The sequence below is a fragment of the Neovison vison genome, chromosome 13 (genome assembly GCF_020171115.1).
Source record: "Neovison vison isolate M4711 chromosome 13, ASM_NN_V1, whole genome shotgun sequence".
Lineage (NCBI taxonomy): Eukaryota > Metazoa > Chordata > Mammalia > Carnivora > Mustelidae > Neogale > Neogale vison.
In genome coordinates, this window is record NC_058103.1 from 66533214 (window position 1) to 66554387 (window position 21174).

Here is a 21174-nt window from a genome sequence, read left to right on the forward strand (position 1 = left end):
TTTTAAAATTGATTTAATCATTTGTTTTCCTTCCAGTGTATGAACTTTGAAACTTCCTAAGTGGAAGCCCGAGAATATGCTAATCAGGTCCATCTTACCGATGCCACCCTGCCTCTTGGCGCTCAGGTGGTCCCAGCCGTGGAGTCTGAATGGGACTACCAAGATGGCCAAGATGGCCAAGATGGCCACCAGCACCATGACCACATGGTCCAGTGCCTTACCGCCGGCATGTGGGCTGCCTCTAATAAGGCAGTCAACTATGATAAACTTAGGGAGGTAATTCAGGAACCTAATGAGAACCCAGCCATGTTCCTTAACCGACTTACTGAGGTGCTGACTCAATACACTCGCCTAGACCCGGCTTTTCTGGCAGGGGTGACTGTGTTAGCTACTCACTTTATTTCTCAGTCAGCTGCCGACATTCGGAAAAAATAAAAGAAAGCGGAGGAGGGCCCTCAAACTCCCATTTCTGATCTGGTGAAAATGGCATTTAAAGTCTTTAATTCCCCAGAGGAGGCAGCAGAACTTAAGCGCCAAGCCAGACTCCAACAGAAGGTCCAACTGCAGACCCAAGCCCTGGTAGCAGCCCTGAGGCCGGCAGGTTCCAGGGGTCAACAGAAGGGAGCACCTAACCGCGTCCCTCTGGGGGCCTGTTTTAAGTGCAGAGCCGAGGGACACTGGGCCCGTCATTGCCCGAATCTAAAAGCGCCTACTAGGCCGTGCCCTCAATGCCACATGATGGGCCACTGGAAATCAGACTGCCCCAATCTCGGGGGATTTCCGGCGCCTCCACACAGGGGAAACCCTGAGACGGTAAGTCCTGCCTTCCAACTTCTCAGATTGGAGGATGACTGACGGAGCCCAGACTCAGACACTCCTCTCACCCATACCGAGCCCAGGGTCACACTCCAGGTAGCAGGTATGTCCATTTCCTTTCTGTTGGACACGGAGGCTACCTATTCTGTCCTGCCCTCCTACTCGGGTCCTACTCATCCCTCCCCAGTTGCAGTTATGGGAATTGACAGTACTTACTCCACTCCAAAGGCCACCTCACCCACTACGTGCAGCATGGATGGGTTCCCCTTCTCGCACTCCTTCCTCCTTATCCCTTCCTGCCCCGTTCCCCTACCAGGCAGGGACATCCTCCACAAACTTCAGGTCACCATTCGTCTCTCTCCCTCCCCCTCTACTTCGGCTCACCTCATCCTCCCTCTGCTCCCCTCTGACTTGTCCCCTATCCCGGACTGTCTCCCCTCTGTAGACCCACAGGTATGGGACATTTCCAGGCCTATAGCAGCAACCCACCACACCCCAGTCAGGATACGACTCAAGGACAAGTCTACATTTCCATCCTGCCCACAGTTCCCTATCTCTATGACCCACCGGGGAGGACTTAAGCCCATCATCGACCACCTCTGGCAGCAGGGTCTCCTTATCCCCATTAACTCTCCATGCAAACCCCGATCCTCCCCGTTTAAAAGCCCTCATGAGCCTATTGCCTTGTACAGGACCTGAGACTTATTAACAAGGCAGTAGTCCCACTCCATCTGGTTGTGCCCAACCCCTACACTCTCCTTTCCAATGTTCCCACACACCCTACCCACTTCTCTGTCCTGGATCTCAAGGACGCATTCTTTACTATCCCCCTTCATCCGGACTCCTATTTCCTCTTCGCCTTCACCTGGGAGGACCCGGAAACGCATGTTTCTGGACAGCTAACCTGGACGGTCCTGCCCCAGGGCTTCCGAGATAGCCCTCACATCTTTGGTCAGGCCCTGGCCAAAGATCTCCAACAGTGTACCCTCACAGCCAGCACTCTCCTCCAATATGTAGATGATCTCCTCCTCTGCAGCCCCTCCCTCCCTTCCTCTCAGGAGGATATTGCCACTCTGCTCAATTTCCTTGGCTCCAAGGGATACCGAGTGACACCCGCCAAGGCCCAACTCTGCACTCCCTCGGTCACCCACTTGGGAATATTACTAACTCTCACTTCTAAATCCCTTACAGGAGACCGTATCTGCCTTCTACAGAACCTACAACCCCCTCAGAACGTGGATGATATACTGTCACTTCTAGGGCTGGTGGGCTTTTTTAGACACTGGATCCCCAATTTTGCCATTCTGGCCCGGCCCTTGTACAGGGCCGTCAAAAACACACACCAGGGACCTCTAACTGACCCAGGCTCCATCAGACATCTGTTCTACCAGCTCATTTCGGGACCGAGTCTGGCCTTGCCTGACCCTTCAAAGCCTTTTCACCTTTTCACTGACAAACAGTCTGGGCTGGCCATGGGCTTTCTGGCCCAACCAACTGTCCCACCTACCAGGCGGTAGCCTATCTCTCCAAGCAACTAGATGTCACCACCCAGGGATGGCAGCCCTGCTTCCGGGCCCTAGCAGCAGCTGCTTCTCTTACAAAGGAGGCCCTCAAACTTACCTTAGGACAGTCCCTCACGGCCTTCTCCCCACATCGACTAATGGACTTAGTCAGCCATAAATCCTTGGCACAACTCACTCCTTCCGGTCTCCAACTCTACCACCTGCTATTCACAGAAAACCCCCAGGTCACACACTCTGTCTCCCCTCGCCTAAATCCCACCACTCTCTTGCCAACACCTTCATCTACCCCGACTCCTTTCCATTCCTGCTCTCAACTCTCTCCCTCCCATCCAGGACTTTCGGACCGGCTGCTGCCTAACCCTGATCGCACTCTGTTTGTGGATGGGAGCTCCCTCATAGCTCCAGATCGAAGGCGACACGCGGCCTATGCAGTGGTCACCCTGGATGCAGTTATAGAAGCAGCCCCCCTTCCCATTGGGACTACTTCTCAAAAGGCAGTACTCATGGCTCTTACCAGGGCCCTTCACTTTCCTGAGGCCCTACGGGTCACTATTTATACTGACTCCAAATATGCTTTCCTTATTACCCACACTCACTCTGTCCTCTGGTGAGAAAGGGGATTTCTCACAACCAAGGGAACCCCCATAGTCAATAGGCCTCTTATTGCCAAATTCCTCGAGGCTCTCAAGTACCCTACTGAGATGGCTATTGTCCACTGCTATGGCGATCAGGCCTCCAAGGACCCCATCTCTTTGGGGAACAACAAGGCTGGCTGACTCTATTGCCCGACAGATGGCCTTAAACTCCTTTCCAGCCCCTCTCCTGTTTCTCAACACTCCTTACAGTCCCTCATACACTGATGAGGAGACTTGGGCCCTCAAAACATTAGGTGGCAGGTTGCGTGACAAGGGATGGTATTTTGTCCAGGACAAAACTGCCCTCCCGAACAGCCTAATCCACCCTCATTACTGACATTCACCAACCTCTCCACATCAGTCCAAAGGCCCTATACGAGTTTCTCCAACCTCTCTTTCACCACCCCCTTCCTGCAAAAGACCATTAAGGAGGTACACCAGGCCTGCAGAACCTGTTCTGTGGTCAATGCCCAGGGCAGCCTCCACAGACTGGGACCCACCCACCAGCTCGGAGGGCATCAGCCAGGCGAGGACTGGCAACTTGACTTCACTCACATGCCTCGACACAAAACCTTTAGATAGCTACTAACTCTTGTGGACACCTTCACAGGCTGGATGGAGGCATTCCCCACCTCTAGGGAAACAGCAGACGTAGTCGCCGCCGTACTCACTGAGCACATCATCCCGAGGTTTGGACTCCCTCGAACCCTACAATCGGACAACGGACCAGCCTTCATCTCCAGCATCACACAACAGATCTCCGAGAGCCTCAACATCACCTGGAAACTCCCTATTCCCTATCACCCCCAGTCCTCTGGTAAGGTGGAAAGGGCCAACGGCCTCCTCAAGGAACAACTCACCAAACTCACTCTTGAAACCCGCCTCTCTTGGCCAACCCTCCCCCCCACTAGCACTCACAGGCCTTAGGGCCTCCCTTCCCAGCCCATCAGGACTCAGCCCCTTTGAGCTCCTGTACGGCAGGCCCTTCCTACTCAATCACAACCTGCCTGCCTCTCCTCCACTCCTCCTATCCTATCTGCCCTATCTGACCCTCTTCCGATTCTACCATCCCCGCCCCTGACAGAGACTTCCCCCAGGCCCTAAATCCTGGGGACCAAATTCTCCTATGAGAACTTCACCCAAAGTCCTTACAGCCCAGGTGGATCCACCCCTATACTGTTAATCTCACAACTCCGACAGCAGCAAAACTCTCAGGACACCACCCGTGGGTACACATTTCCAATCTAAAACCAGCCCCACCAAAGGATGGCTGGACTTCCCAAACCCTGGGTCCAATGCGGTTGTGGATTTCCCAAACTTCTTCTCCTCACTCTCTCCTTCCTCCTAACCCTCCCTAGCCACTTATCCATCACACTGGAGTTCAGGTGGCGCTTTTACCTGAGGGAAAACTGGACCCATGGGGAAACTGCACAGTCTAGCCTACTAGCTACCACCGATTGCCAGCCCGGAGGGGTGCCAGGCCTCTATCAACTTCACCTTCCCTGCCTTCCTTTCCATTTGGCAGGGGCACTCCAACCCTGCCATCTGCTTCATCTATGACCAAACTCATCCTAACTGCTGAATATACTCGGTCCAGACAAACAGGGCCTGCCCACATACCTACTGCAAAATGCATAAGGCCCGACTAGATATTTATGGAAAACAGAGCTCCCAATATCACTTCACCACTGATGGGAATAGTGCTCGGTACCTCACCATCCCCGACCCTTGGGATCCACGATGGGCTACTGGAGTTGAGGCCAAACTTTACACATGGCCCTCTGATTCATATCCAACGGCCTCCTTGCACATCCTCCAGGCCTATGTTAGAAACACTCCCAAAAATCCTCAGGACCTCTAGAGCCAGTCGCAGTCCATCCAGGCCCATGAACAAGCAATCCGAAACGCCCTACTCCCCTCTCCTACTCAGGATTCTGACCCATTTTCCTGGCTCAAAATGATTCAACAAGGCCTTACTCTGACCAACCTTTCCGGTATGGGCAACCTGTCCCACTGCTTCATCTGTGCAGTTCTCGGGGCCAACCCCCTTATCGTGGTACCCTTACCACACCCTTCTGAAATAACCACTCCCCCTCTTACCTCTTTCGGCACCCACCACTCTACAGGACATCCCCTATTTGTTGATCCTCAAAACCCAGTACTCCCATTCTGCTACCCATCCCCAAACCCTTCCTTATGCAATTTGACTAATTCATCCTCCCCTACTCATGCTCCTCCGGGAGGTTTCTTTGGCACTCTGTCGAAAACCCACAAGTTCTCAGACACCCTCCTATGCATCCCAATATCCCTGGTCCCCCAACTAACCATCTACACACAAGCTGAAGTGGATATCCTCACTGACCCCCTCCAGCAACAGAAAAGTTTCTTCCCCTGGTTACTGGGGTCTCCTTGGCATCTTCTCTAGTGGCCACCAGGCTGGGCACCAGGGCCCTAGCTCACTCCATAGATGCTATCAGAGATTTATCCGAACAGCTCCGAACAGCCGTGGAGGCCTCAGCCGAGTCTTTGGCATCCCTACAACGACAGATTACCTCAGTAGCCCAGGTAGCCCTACAGAACCAGTAAGCCCTGGACCTGCTCACCGCAGACAAGGGAGGAACCTGTTTATTCCTCAATGAAGAATGCTGCTATTATATCAATGAATCCAGTATAATCAAAACCACTATCAATGCCCTGGCAATAGTCTGCAACTCCCTTGGTGGCCGGCCTCGCTCTGGAATAAACCCCTCTCAATGGTGGCTCTCCCCCTTAATAACCTGGCTCCTTCCAATCCTAAATCCCCTTATTCTCCTCTGCCTATTAGCACTAATCGCCCCGTGTTCTTCGCTTTATTCAGGATTGCATCCGTGAGGTTCCGAGGGTCACTGTCAACCAACTCCTCCTGCATTCCTATACCCGCCCACCCACATCCGAAGGACCCTATGACGATGCCCCTTAGCCAGCAGGAAGTAGTCAGATCTGAGTCGCCGCCCCTATTACACCAAAATGGTCAGAATGTTGGGTCGGCGGGCTCCGGGAGTGCAGGAGGAACAACAGAAATGACCACCAGGTCCCGCCGTCTTCCAGCCTCCTCCCCCTCCTTTCCTTCACTCTTCAATCTCCCGCCAAAAGGCTGTATGCCCAGGTCACGTCTCCATAGGTAACCCGATACCTATTGCAGGAAACAGATAAAAGACCCCCACCAACTCCGTCCCAGTGTGACTTCCCCCCACTCTGCTTTCCAGAGTCAAGGAACCTCGCCCAAGGGTGCCCACCTCCTCCCGGCACAACTTTCCTGGCTCCCCTTCTCCTGAGCCCTGAAACTTCGCCAGAGAGTGCCTTTAATAAATCCTGCCTTGCGCCTACCTCGCCTGGTGTCGTGTTTATCTCGCTATAAAACTTTACAGAAGTAGGAAAATAAGGTTATGTAAATCTGTGTCTCAATTAACAGCCCTAGTCTCAACAGACTTGGTCTTCTAAATAATAGCAAACTATTCTCTCCTTCCTTGAGACACCATGAGCAATTTAATGAAGAGTTACAAGAAGCCACTGTCAGAAAGTATTCTGAGTCTCTTCCACTACTTACCTCCAATCAGTGATACTCCCCCCTTCAAAAGGTGAAGCCTGATTTCCCTCTCCTTGAGGGAATAACTTGCTTCTACCAAAAAGGTACGCAGAAAGGACAATGTATGACTGGGTCATAAAAGTCACTGTGACTTCCTCCTTACTCTCTGTCATGGAGGAAGCTGTCAGGATATAAAGACTTTGAAGATGCTCCTTGGAAAGGCCTACTTAGAAAGAATGAGCTATTTTAGAAGCAAATCCTCCAACACCAATTAAGCCTTCATATAACTGATGACTAGCTAAAAGAGTAACTTCATGGGAGACCCTAAGCCAGGACAACACAGCTAAGTTGCTCCCAAATTTCTGACCCACAGAAACTGTGAAATAATGTTTTTTGTTCTAAGTCACAAAGTTTTGGGCTGATTTGTCACACAACAACAGAAAACTAATACAATGAAGTAAGCCAAATTCCTTTCTTGTTACAGCTGGATGGCTATTTTTTGGTGAGATTTTCAGGATTTTCAATATATAAGATTGCATCATCTACAAATTAAGACAATTTTACTTCCTCCTTTCTGATTTGAATGCATTTTGTTTCTTTTTCTTACCTGACTGCTCAGGCTAAGAATTCCAGCCACATACATAGGAATGGTGATAGTGGACACTCCTGTTTTCATCCTGATCTTACAGGAAAAGCTTTCAACCTTTCACCAGTGAGTATTTTAACTGTGGGGTTATTATATTTGGCCTCTAATATGTTGCGATACGTTCCTTCTGTACTCAATTTGTTGACAATTTTTATCATAAAAGGATGTTAAATTTTCTTAAATGCTTTATCTGGATCTATTGAAATGACCATTTGATGTTTATTTCTCATTCAATTAATTTGATGTTACACATTTACTGATTTGCATAGATTGAACCATCCTTGCACCTGGAATGAATTCAACTTGATCGTGGTGTATGATATTTTTTTTAAATTGAAGTATAGCTGACATACAGTATTAATTTCACATGTACAACATAGTGATTCAACATTTACAAACATTACAAAATGCTCATCAAAATAAATTACTCTCTCCATATAATATTACTGATTATATTTCCTATACTGTACTTTTCATCCCTTATGACTTTTTTATTTTATAATTCTAAGTTTGTACCTCTTAATCCTCTACACCTATTTTACCCATTCCCTCTCATACCTCCCTGCTCTGGCAACCATCAGATTGTTCTCTGTATTTGTTCTTTGTATTTAAAAATCTATTTCTGGGGCGCCTGGGTGGCTCAGTGGGTTAAGCCACTGCCTTCGGCTCAGGTCATGATCCCAGGGTCCTGGGATCGAGTCCCGCATCAGGATCTCTGCTCAGCGGGGAGCCTGCTTCCTTCTCTCTCTCTCTGCCTGCCTCTCTGCCTACTTGTGATCTCTCTCTGTCAAATAAATAAATAAATTCTTTTAAAAAAAAAAAAAAAATAAAAATCTATTTCTGGTTTTTTGGTTTTGTTTTTTTAGATCCCATATATAAGTGAAATCATAAGGTATTTGCCTTTCTCTCATTTATTTCACTTAGCATAATACCCTCTAGACCCATCCATGTTGTCACAAATGGCAAGATCTCATTTTTTATGCCTGAGTAATATTCCAATGTGTATACACACACACACCGCATATCTTTTTTATCTATTCATATATAGAAGCACACTTGGGTTGTTTCCACATCTTTTAAATAATGCAATAAACATAGAGATGCAGATATCTTTTGGAATTAAGTGTTTTCCTTTTCTTTGGGTTACTATCCAGATGTGGAACTACTGGATCATATGGTATTATGATCATTTACTGTGCTGTTAAATTTGGTTTGTGGGGTATCTTGTTGAGAATTTTTTCACCTATACTCATCAGGGATATTGGCCTGTAGTTTTCTTTTCTTGTATCCTTATCTGGCTTTGGTTTCAGGGTAATGCTGGCCTCAGAAAATGAGCTTGGGAGTTCAATATACAGTTTCAAAAAGACCAACAAACAAATGAAAGAAGAAAAGCTGGGGAAAAAACCCACAAAACTGCGGAGTGTCTCTCCACATATGAATTTCAAGGAACCTTGGATAGCCAAAACCAAAAAACAGAAAGCAAGTGATTTGTACTTCTCAATTTGGACACTGACCCCCACAGTTATAGAACCTGGAACAGGTTAGCACTGGCATGAGTATAAACATACAGATCAAATGAAAAGAAGAGTACAGAACTAAAGCCATACATCTATGATCAATGAATTTTTGACAAGTGTGCCATGACTACTCAATATGGAAAGAACCGTCTGTTCAATAAATGGTGCTAGGACAAATGGGTAACCTGGAATGAAGCTGGATCCTTACCCTGCACTATATGCAAATATTAACTCAAAACAGACTGAATGCTTAATACGTAAGAGCAACAAGTATAAAAATCTTAGAGGAAAACCACAGGGTTATGTAAATCGTCATGACCTTGGATTTGGCAATGGTTTTGCATATGTGACACCAAAGCCATAAGCAAACAAACAAAAAAGAAAAACAAACAAAAAAGCCCAAAATAATTTGGACTACACAATCAAGAGAATAAAAAGACAATCCACAAAATGGGGAAAAATATTTGGAAATCATATACCTGATAAAGAGCAAGCATCCAGACATAGGTAAGAAACTTTTAAAACTCAACAACAAAATGACAACCAAATTTTAAAACAGGCAAATGGTCTGAATAGGCATTTCTCTGAAGAAAATATTTATACAATCAATAAGCACCTAAAGAGACGCTTAACATCATCAGTCATTCAGAATATGCAAATTAAAACAACAATGAGATACCACTTGATGTCCACTCCAGTGATTATAATTTAAAAAGCAAGAATATAGATTGGTGCCTGGGTAGCTCAGTTGGTTAAGCATCTGCCTCCCACTCAGGTCATGATTCCAGGGTCCTGGGATCAAGCCCTGTGTCAGGCTCCTTGCTCATCAGGGAGCCTGCTTCTCCCTCTCCCTTTGCCTGTCACTCCCCCTCCTTTTGGTATCTCTCCATCAAATAAATAAAATCTTAAAAAAATTTTTTTTTCAAAAAGCAAGAATAGAAAGAAATCGGAAACCTCATATATTGCTAATGGGAATGTAAAATGGAGAACCTACTATAGAAAAAAGTCTGGCAGTTGCTCTATACATCACATGTAGAACTACCATATCACCCAGTAATTACACTAGGTACTTACCCAAAAGAACTGAAAGCAGATTTTCAAACAAAAACTTGTAAACAAATGTTTGTAACAATACTATTCACAATAGCTAAAAAATGGAAATAACTCATTTGTCCATTAAACTGGTGGTATACAAAATGTGGTATATCCATAGAATGTAACAGTCAGCTGTAAAAAAGAATGAAGCATTGAAATATGCTACAACATGTATGAACTTTAGAAATAAGCTACGTGAAAAGGTCAGAAATAAAAGGTCACATATTATATAATCCCATTTATATGAAATAACCCGAACATGTAAATCCACAGAGACAGAAAGCAAAATTATGGTTTCCAGGAACTGGGGGAATAGAATATATAGAATGATTGCCTAATGGGTATGAGTTTTCCTTTCAGAGTGATAAAAATGTTTTGAAACTAGATCAAAGTGATGGTGATCGTACATCGTACATTGTGAATGTACTAAACGTCACTGAATGGTTAAAATACTTAATTTTATGAGTGAATTTTATTTCAATAAAGCTAAATGTACACCTATTGTATGATGCAGCCAATAGTAATAAAGACGTGTTCATAGTGGCTAAAAAATGTCTTACTCTTATAGCCAAAAGCCATAAAAAACAACCTAACTGCCTATCAACAGACATTGGATACGATAAATTGAGGTATATTCATATAATGGAATATTTTTATTAAAAGTAAACTATAGGGGCACCTGGGTGGTTCAGTGGGTTAAAGCCTCTGCCTTCGGCTCAGGTCATAATCTCAGGGTCCTGGGATTGAGCCCTGAATCTTGGGCTCCCTGCTCAGCAGGGAGCCTGCTTCCCTCTCTTTCTCTGCCTACCTCTCTGCCTACTTGTGATCTTTGTCAAGTAAATAAATAAAATCTTTAAAAAAAAGTTAACTATATCCGTAAATGGGTGGATTTTACTCTATACAAATTCTATTACCCAAAAGATACATAAAGCTAGTATCTTTGTTAAAAATAAAGATATTTGCTTAAATTAAAAAGTAAAGCAGGGACGCCTGGGTGGCTCAGTTGGTTAAGCAGCTGCCTTCGGCTCAGGTCATGATCCCAGCATCCCGGGACGAGTCCCACATCGGGCTCCTTCCTCAGCAGGGAGCCTGCGTCTCCCTCTGCCTCTGCCTGCCATTCTGTCTGCCTGTGCTCACTCTCTCCCCCCCTCTCTGATTAAATACATAAAATCTTAAAAAAAAAAAAAAAAGTCAAGCAGCATGTGAGCAGGTTATTAAGTCCCTACTCCATCCTGACAGCAAGAGCTGAAAAGACTGAAAAAAAAAAAAAAAAATCAACATTTTTTGGATCAGTAAAAGGTAGGGAGGGACCAGACAAACCACTGCCCCTAAGACCAGTGAGTACAAGGAGCCACAACTTACTTTAGCAGAGACTTACCAGCTGGAACCACGGTGGGATCCAGTGCTGGGGTAGGAAAACCTGAACTGTAATTGAGTAATGGCTGGAGACTCAGTGTTGACAATTTGAGAGTTAAAAACATCAGGGGGATCCAGTTATGGGGACTCCCCAAAATATTATTGAGATTTATCACCAGGAACTTGACCAGGATCTTAATCACAATCCCACAGTAAATACCCATGAAAAAAAAATCTTGTCATTCTGGCAGAAGAAGGGAAAAGGTACCATTCTGAAATATGTCAAAGCATTCCGTTCTTCTCCCTAAGGCCTGCCATCAGGAGAAACTAGTTAATCAGAGCCTAACCTACTAGGGTATTATCAGAACCTAACTGACCTGGGGAAAAGGAAGTAACTGACTCCAAGCTACTCTTGCCATCCTATCTCACATGAGGGGGAAGATGGGGGAAGTTGAGAAATACATGTAAATTCAGACATAAGCTCATGAAAAGACTAAGACCTAATAATAGGACTACTGAACTCTTTCCCTTCACCCACACCTTAACACAACATTACTAACAGCCTATTTACAGCGATTCCTTTTACCTAGTCTGGCTATCAAGAAAAAATTACTAATCATTGTGGCAAAAGGCACAATTCAGAAAGATAGAGCAAACATCTAAACCAGACATGGCAGGAATGTTGTAATTATCAGACTGGGAATTTGAAACAACTCTGATTAATATGCTAAGGGCTCTAACAGATAAACTACACAGTATACAAGAACAGATTGCAATGTAAGAAGAAAGATGAAAATCCTAGGCAAGCACCAAAGAAATGCTAGAGGTCAAAGAACACTGTAACAAAAATGAAGAATGTCTTTGATGGGATTCCAGGCAGACAGGACATGGTTAAGTAAAGAACTTCTGAGCTTGAAGATATCTCAACAGATACTTTGAAAACTAAACAAAGAGAACAAACATTGAAAAAAGAAAAATAAAACAAAAAAAAAGAACAAAATATCCAAGGACCTTGGGACAATACAGAAGATGTAACATAAACATTTTGGTAATATTGTAAGAGAGGAAAGAACAGAAGGAATATCTGAAACAATTTTAATGATAAGTGCCTGGCTGGCTCAAATGATAGAGCATATGATTCTTGATCTTGGGGTCATGAGTTCAAGCTGAAAAAAAAAAAAAAACCCTAAAAAAAAATTAATGACAAGTCACTGTCAAACATCAAACCAGAGATCCACTATATTCAGAGAACAACAAACAGAATAAATGCCAAAAAACTATACCTTGGTATTTCATTTCAAACTACAGAAAATCAAAAATAAAGAAAACAACACCTTACTTACAAAGGAACAAAGGAAGGAATTACATCTGATGTTGCCTCAGAAACCATGCAGGAAAGAAGTGTTGAGGAAAAAAAAATTCCAATCCAGAATTCTGTATCTTGCAAAATTATCCTTCACAAGTGAAGAAGAAGGGGCACTGGGGTGGCTCAGTTGGTTAAGCATCTGACTTGATTTTGGCTCAGGTCATGATCTCAAGGTCATGAGATGGAGCCCTGCATCAGATTCTGAGCTGGGATGGAGCCTGCTTGGGATTTCCTCTCTCTCTCCCTTTGCCCCCCAACCCAAACTTGCACACATGCACACACTCCCTCTTAAAAAAAGAAAAAAGAAAGATATTTCTCAAACAAAAACTGAATTTGTTGCCAACAGACCTGCTTTATAAGAAATGTTAAAAGAAATTCTTGAAAGAGAAGATAATATTCAGAAATTCAGATCTACATAAAGAAAAAAAGATCATCAAATAAGGAATAAGTGAATGTAAAATAAACTTTTATTTTCCTTATTCTTAATTGACCTAACAGAGAACAGTTTGGTCAAAATAACAAAACCAACAATGCTCAATTATTGTTCTAGTTGTAAATGCATACTGCAAATTCTAGGACAACCACTAAAAAGTCAGAAAGGAAATATAGCTAATATCCTAAGAAAAAAAGTCATATGAAATGATTAATTAAAACCACAGAAGGCAGAAAAAGAATGGAGACAAATAGGAACAAAAAACAAAGGCAGCAAATAGAAAATAGTAACAAATAGAGTAGACATTAATCCAACTATCTCAACAGTCATGCTGAATGTCAATAGTCCAAATGTACCAATTAAAAGACAGATTTGTCAGGCCAGATCAAAAAATAAGACCCAACTATATGTTTTCTACCAAAAAATCCACTTTAAATATTAATTAAACATAAATGGATGAAGAAAAATAAAACATGCTAAGACTAATCAGAAGAAAGCAGGAGTAGCTATATTAATTTCAGACAAAGCAGACTTTAAAATAAGGAAATTACAAGGGATAAACAGGGCATTAAATAAAGATAAAGGGATCAACTCCAAGAAGATGTAATAATACTTAATATGTATACACCTAAGAACTATGTTCAACTATGTTAAATTATGTGAGGCAAACTATGGGAAGCAAAAACCAATTGCACTGTAAAGAGAAACAAGTAAATCCATAATCACAGTTGGAGACTTAAACATGGCTCTACCAGAAATGGACAGATCTAGTAGGAAAAATCAGTAAAAAACTGATTTGATAGTTGAACTGAACATCATCATGAAACAACTAGATAGAACAAACTACTTTATCCTACAACAGCAGAATGCATATTCTTCTTAAGCTTACATAAAGCATATGCCAAGACAGACCATATACTAGACCGTAAGACAGTCCTTAACAAATTTAAAATCGAAATCAATGTCTGCTCAGACCACAATGGAATTAAACTAAAAATTAGTAACAGAAAGATATCTGGGAAATCCGAAAAATATGTAGAGATTAAACAACACAATTTTAAATAACACAAGAATCAAAAAAGAAATCTCAAGAGAAAATACAAAATATTTTGAACTAAATGAAAATGAAAACACAACTCAATAAAATTTGAGGGATGCTGTGAAGCAGGGCTTGGAGGGAAACTTAGATCATTGAATGATATTAGAAATGATCTAAAATGACTCATCTAAGCTTCTACTATAGAAAACTATAAACAGAAATTAAATCAAAATTAAGTAGAAGAAAATAAGTAATAAGATTTAGAGCAGAAATAAATGAAATTGAAAACAAGAAATCACTAGAGAAACAAAACCAAAGCTGGTTCTTTGGCAAGATCCATGAAGTCTAGATGTACTAAGAAAAAAATTTCTAGATATGTTAAGAAAAAAATCAGAAAGGACACAAATTACTAATATAAGAAATAAAGAAGGGATATCATGACAGATCCTATGGCATTAAAAATATCATAAAGGTGATGATATAAAAATATCATAAAGGAGATGAAGATGCCTGGGTGGCTCCGCCGGTTAGGTGTCCGCCTTTTGGCTCAGGTCACAATCCAGGGTCCTGGGATGGAGTCCCAGGTCACAATCCAGGGTCCTGGGATGGAGTCCCACTTGCTAGGCAGGGAGCCTGCTTCTCCCTCTGCCTGCCACTTCCCAGAGTTCTGGGATTGAGCCCTGCATCGGGCTCTCTGCTCAGTGGGGAGCCTGCTTCCCCCTCCCCCTCTGCCTGCCTCTCTGCCTACTTGTGATCTCTCTCTCTCTCTCTCTCTCTCTCTGCCTTATTTATTTATTTATTATATATATAATATTTATTTATTATATATATATATATATATATATATAAATAAAGTAATACCGTGAACTCTATGCACACAAATCCAGATGAAATGGGCCAATTCCTTGAAAGACAATTTGCCAAAATTCACACAAGGAGAAATAAACGCTCTGACTAGGACTGTATCAGAGAAACTGAATCAGTAATTAATCACTTTCCAAAACAGAAAGCACTGGGCTCAGATGGGTTCACTGGTGAATCCTACCAAACATTTGAGGAAGAAATTATACCAATTCTCTACAACCTCTTTCAGAAGATAGAAGCAGAAGGAATACTTCCTAGTTTAGGAAGTTATAAACTATCATCATTACCCTCATACCAACGTCAAAGACATCACAAAAGAATTTCAGACCATTATCTCTCACGGATGCAAAAAAACCTCAACAAAATATTAGCAGATCAAGTCTAACAATTTATTTAAAAAATTATACACCACAACAAGTGGAATTTACCTCAGTTATGCAATCATGCTCCTTGGTAATTACCCAAAGGAGGTCAAAACTTACGTCAAAGTCAAAGCGTTAATGTGTTCACAGCATCTTTATTCACAAATGCCAACCTTTAGAAGCAACTAAGATGTCCTTCAGTAGGTTAATGTAAACTATGGATCATCCAGACAAACTATGAATCAAAATAAATGAGCTAACAAGCCATGTGGAGAAAACTTCAATGCATATTACAAAGTGAAAGAATGCAATCTGAAGAGGCTACAAACCGTATGATTCCAATTATCGGATATTCTGGAAAGGACACAACTCTGAAGGCAATAGAAAGATCAGTGGTTGGGAAAAGTGGGGAGTGTAGAGGATCTTCACAACAGTGAAAATACTCTGTATGATATCATAATGATGGACACTTGTCATTATCCATTTGTCCAGATCCAAACAATGTACAAAATCAAAAGTGAACTGTAATTTCAACTACGAACTTTGAGTACTTATCACGTGTCAGTGTAGGTTCAACAATTTCAACAAATGTACCACTCTAGTGGGGTATATAGATAATGGGAGAGGCTATGCATGTCTGGGGTAAATCATTATCTTTCCCTCATTTTTGCTATCAAGCTTAAACTACTCTAAAAAAATAGTCTTAACAACAAAAGGAAAAGCAATAGAGTTATGTTTTACTGACTTTTTTTTTTTTTTTTTTAAGATTTTATTTACTTGGGGCGCCTGGGTGGCTCAGTGGGTTAAAGTCTCTGCTTTCGGCTCAGGTCATGATCCCAGGGTCCTGGGATTGAGCATGACATCGACATAGGGCTATCTGCTCAGTAGGGAGCCTGCTTCCCTTCCTCCCTCTCTCTGCCTGCCTCTCTGCCTACTTGCGATCTGTCAAATAAATAAAATCTTTAAAAAAAAAAAAAAAGAAAGATTTTATTTACTTGACAGAGAGACAGAGCAAGAGAGGAAACACAAGCAGGGGGAGTAGGAAAAGGAGATACAGGCTTCCTGCTAAGCAGCGAGCCGAGTGTGATTTGGGGCTTGAACCTAGAACCCTGTGATCATGACCTGAGCCAAAGGCAGACGCTTAACGACTGTGCCACCCAGATGCCCCAGTTTGACTGACTTTTATAACTAGTCTCTGGAAAACACGTTGCCCTCCCCCACTGTTTATTGGCTTCGTATGCCACACTTTCTTATTCATGATTTCACTGTGGTCTCAGCAGTATAAGGACCTTTCTGGCTTGGCTCCAGTAGTTTTTGGTATTTCAATTCCAAAATTCAAGAAGAAATAATGTGAGTGGTCTAGATATTCAGCTCTTATTCAAATATCTGGTACTACTTTGGCTGGAGAAGGTGTGTGGAATGGGAGCATATTAGATCATAAGTTCCTTAGACTAAACCCTACCCAATGGTCTTTAGCATGATGTCCCTATATTTTGGGGCAGCTTTTTAAAGAAATTATTATGGGCAAAGAGATCAAGTAACAGCTATTCAAACTCAAAAGGAAAGGCAAATTTTGCTGTTTTTTCACTCCCCAATATTTTCTTAATTTAGAATTGAATTAACATAGAAATGAATACTCATGTATGTACCTCTCAATTATATAGTTAACTATCTAATTACACTAAACATTTATTCTTACTCTAAAAAAATTCCACCAGGAGAAAATTAAATGCAAAAAAAATTTTTTTAAGTTACTAAATCTTTTGATGACTAGTTTCTTCATCTTAATATGGGGATAATAGTAAAGTCACTATAAGGAATAAGTGAGAAAGCATGTATAAAGCATCTGGAGTTCTGTGAATGTTAGTAAATAGTACTTGTAATTTTTTTTTACCACTTGAAATGTCTTCCGAACCTACAATTTCTATACATGTTTTTCCGTATTTGTGAAATTTACAAACCATATGGTATCACTAAAATCTCTACTAAACTATCCAGAATTACATTCAATCACTTCAGAAAAAAAGTTTAAAAACAAAACAAAACAACCTTCCTCAGGATTTCACAAGACACAATGTGTTAAATTGTTAAAATAACAAGCACTCACGAAACATACACAGTTTCAGAGTACAAAGACACTCACTATTCCTGTACCAAGAATTGCAGATATAAAAAAGAGGACAAGAGCTCTCAGTCTAGTGCTATGTTTACAACTAAATTGCACTGAGAAAACACTCCGCCTGGGGAAGTCTAGGAAAGTATTGGAAACACACTGGGTAAAATCTTACAGGGACCTAAAAAAGTTGATGGCAAAGTATATATATATATATATATATATAAATGAAAGAGAACAGATTTGGACAATGGTACTAGTATAGATAGAAACATCACAGGTTGGAAAAGAGTGGTGGAGTATTATGAAACTTGCAAACAGAGGTTGGAACTAGACTGACAAGGGCGTAAAAAATGAAAAAGTTAAGAAATCTTGAATTATATGTGGTAGACAAAGAGGAGTGATCAGAGATTTGTAAAAGGCAGTATTTGGAAGGATGGACTGCTGAGAGGCTGGAAGCATTATTTAAAATAATAATGACAAAAAAAGAGACATAAACTTTATAATTAAATATAGTTTCTGAACCTGGTTCAAACATTTTGGTAGTTGTGTAAGGACTGAACCCTTGTAGCCTCCATTTTCTTATCTGAAAATAGTAAATATTGCAATGTTGTATGTGAAGATTGAGATAATGTATGTAATGTTGCTTGTACAATGCTAAGTAACTAAATATAATCGAAGATATATGTATCATTTACTATGTGCCACACACTAAGATTTTTTTATGTGTTGAGTCATTTGACTCTCACAATAATCCTACAAGGTAGGTATTGTTATTATCCCATTAACACAGGTCAGGGATTTGAAACACAGAACGATAAAGCAGCTTGCTTGGGTCATACAACTACCAACTGGTGGAGATGAAATTCGAACTGAGGCAATCTGACTCCAGTTCCCTGCCCTTAACAGTATATTATAATGCCTCTCTAGGAAATACCAAGTCAGTGCTCTTAAAACTTGTCAGCGGGAAGTAGTTGGTTGGGCTGCTGACTCTTGGTTTTTACTCAGGTGGTGATCTTATGGGCTGGGAGATCAAGGCCACAATGGGCTCTGCACTGGGCATGGAGTCTGCTTGGGACTTTCTCACTTTCAAATAAATAAATCTTTATTTTTTTTTTTTTAAAGATTTCATTTATTTACTTGACAGAGATCACAAGTAGGCAAAGAGGCAGGCAGAGAGAGAAGGAGGAAGCAGGCTCCCTGCTGAGCAGCGAGACCCATGCAGGGCTCAATCCCAGGACCCTGAGATCATGACCTGAGCCAAATGCAGAGGCTTTAACCCACTGAGCCACCCAGGAGCCCCTAAATAAATAAATCTTTTATTTTTAAGTGTAGGCATCAGCACCTAACGAACCCTTCAAGGTAATATGTACACAATAAAATTTGAAATTCGCTAATGATTTAGGTAGATAGAGCAAATATAAAAGAAAAAGTCCAGGTAAGGCGAAGAAACATATTAAAATGTAGAAACTAATTTTTTAAAATTACTATTTTCTGGTAGCTCGCGTAAAATGAGCAGAACAGCTGTCTGCAATTCTTAGGAAAGTACAGCTAATGTCTCCACTGCAATCTTACACAAATCTCGACAATAATAAATACTGAATATTTAAATCTATTTTAATGAATGAACAAAAGTTCATTAGCAGGGATGGGAAAGTAGGAGCAGCCAGTAATAGATGAGAAATGTCTACTTTTTAAAAGATATTTATACATTTTTATGGTACGATACCTTGGTGTTAAAATCTTAAAAGGAACATAAAATATCGGTTTCTATAAAACAACACAATATTAGTCTGATTGTTCAATAAGGCAAGATGTGAAATTTCTATACATTTAAACTCATTTATATTTTAGATGTAGGGTACACATTTAAACTATTCCAGAAGAAGGCAGACTTTCCTATGTGGTTAAACAGCGTTTGAGATTTGAGGTAGTTCATCACCAAAAAAAAATAATAATAATAATAATAATAATAATAAAATAAAATAAAACAAACAACAACAAAAAAAACAAAACAAACAAAAAATAAAGAAAATCCAATTCTGGAAACATTAGAAGAATGCTTCCATAATAACTCGACAATAACCCTGTTGGCCAATGAATGGAGGATGTGAAAAGGCAGATCCGTGGAATTAGCTAAACCTTATCCCTATTGTTACCAAACTAAAACCTTTATGACTTACCGCTGTTACTGTAGTCAGTTTAAATGACCAAGAGCCTCGGATTTTTGCGGTACAAGAGAAATGTAGATCGTGAAAGAAAAATATCCGGGTTTTATATACAAAGGATGCTCAGATTTCAGTTTAAATCCCCACCGGGCATTTCAAAGACTGTCACTCCCCTGCGGTCCAGAGTAATAAAGGCTACTCTGAGTATCCCTCTTAGGACGAACTCGGAGCCAAGTACAGTACAGCATCTCCTCATTCTAAACCTGCCCCAACCTTCCATCTTTAATAAAGGAAGATTCTCTTACCTGCCGTAACGCTTTCGCAATTAGATCTAACTACTGTTCAGCTTCAGCATTCGAGTCCAACTGGCGGAAACACTAAACTGTGTTTACCAGAAAGATTAAATAAGGCTTAATCTCGGGGGCGGGAGACCTCGGAATCCTCAGTATGTTCCGAGTTGGCTCGTGTGCGCCGTCCTGGGAGACGCTTCCCAGCGCCCCGAATTCCAGCCCAACCCCACCACCCGACACCCCCAAAGGCACACGGAGGCCTCCGCGGCGCTGTCCCGCCTGTCGACCCCTGTCCCATCCAACGGCCCGAATTCTGTCCCTGGAATAACCAGTTACTTCCCGTTCTCTATTCACTCACCAAGGCGCGCTGGGCACAAGTTCCAGAACGGTCGTGTCACTTTTCCCTTCTTTCGCGGAGCCGCAAAGCCGACCGCGAGCAGCCCCATCCAACGGTCCACGAGATTCAAATTCGTCGACTTCCGCCTGCAATCCGGAAGGTGCGCTAGGCTCCGCCTCCTGTGGGGCGGGGTCCGCGGCTACGGGGGACATGGGGGTGGGTGAAGCGCGCCCCGCATTTCTCTGGAGGAGTGCGATAACTCTGTTACGCTGCTTGCGCTTCAGTGTCTTTTGTCTGTGTACTTACTTCACAGGTCACAGAACAGACCTGACGTAGAGTCGGCGTTTCTGCCCGGTGACTCTTGAAAGGATATTCTTGTTTATGAAATGGACAGAGACGCACTGAAGTTTAGTTCCTTCAGGGACTGGAGAGAATAAAAGCACTAATGGGGCCCTGACGTTTTTACTCCTCCCATCGCCCCCGCGCAAACAACTACAGCGAAGAGGAAAAAACAAACCCTGCGCAAACCCTTTTTCCCTGGGCCGCCTCAATTCCCGCACAGTCAGAACATTTAACCTCCCCTCCCCTCTTTGAGGAAGACAAAAAGCCAAGCGCACCAATCACGCTTATTCCAATCACAAATTGTGAAAGTAAGTGGTGGTCTGACGCGTTCCCGGTACCAAATAAAATACTTGAGGGTAAGTGTTAGAAGGCGACAAATCTTTTACCCCCCGCCTCCGATAAGAGACTATTTTACATATTATTACATAGTTGTCCTGTGAGAGTCTTAGGGGAACAGTGTCATTTTCCTTTACCAAAGACTGCTTCTGAAGGGGGGGGGGGCGTCTGGGATCTATAAGAAAGGAAAGAAAAGACTGAACATTTTTTAGCCCCAAACCCCTCTAAAAAGGAAACGAAACAACTCTGATTTTGACGTTACCACCAGATAATCCTCACATCTAATAGTACTGATTTACCTAAACAGATCATTTCAAACCGAGCCGTGACGGAACACCTTAGGCTTCTGTCAAGACTACAATTTGGAAGAT

The 21174-nt window shown here is 42.3% G+C and overlaps 1 protein-coding gene across 2 annotated transcripts in view; it reads right to left on the minus strand.

Annotated features, from left to right (window-relative positions):
* G2E3 (G2/M-phase specific E3 ubiquitin protein ligase) overlaps positions 1-20270 on the minus strand; it is a 67580-nt gene extending 47310 nt beyond the window's left edge. The window contains exon 1 of one of the 2 annotated variants that reach the window (XM_044231599.1): positions 20147-20270. The gene's annotated coding sequence lies outside the window, so the exon portion shown is untranslated. The remainder of the gene's footprint in view (positions 1-20146) is intronic. The other variant, XM_044231601.1, reaches the window with a different exon arrangement.
* Between the last annotated feature and the right edge of the window lie 904 nt (positions 20271-21174).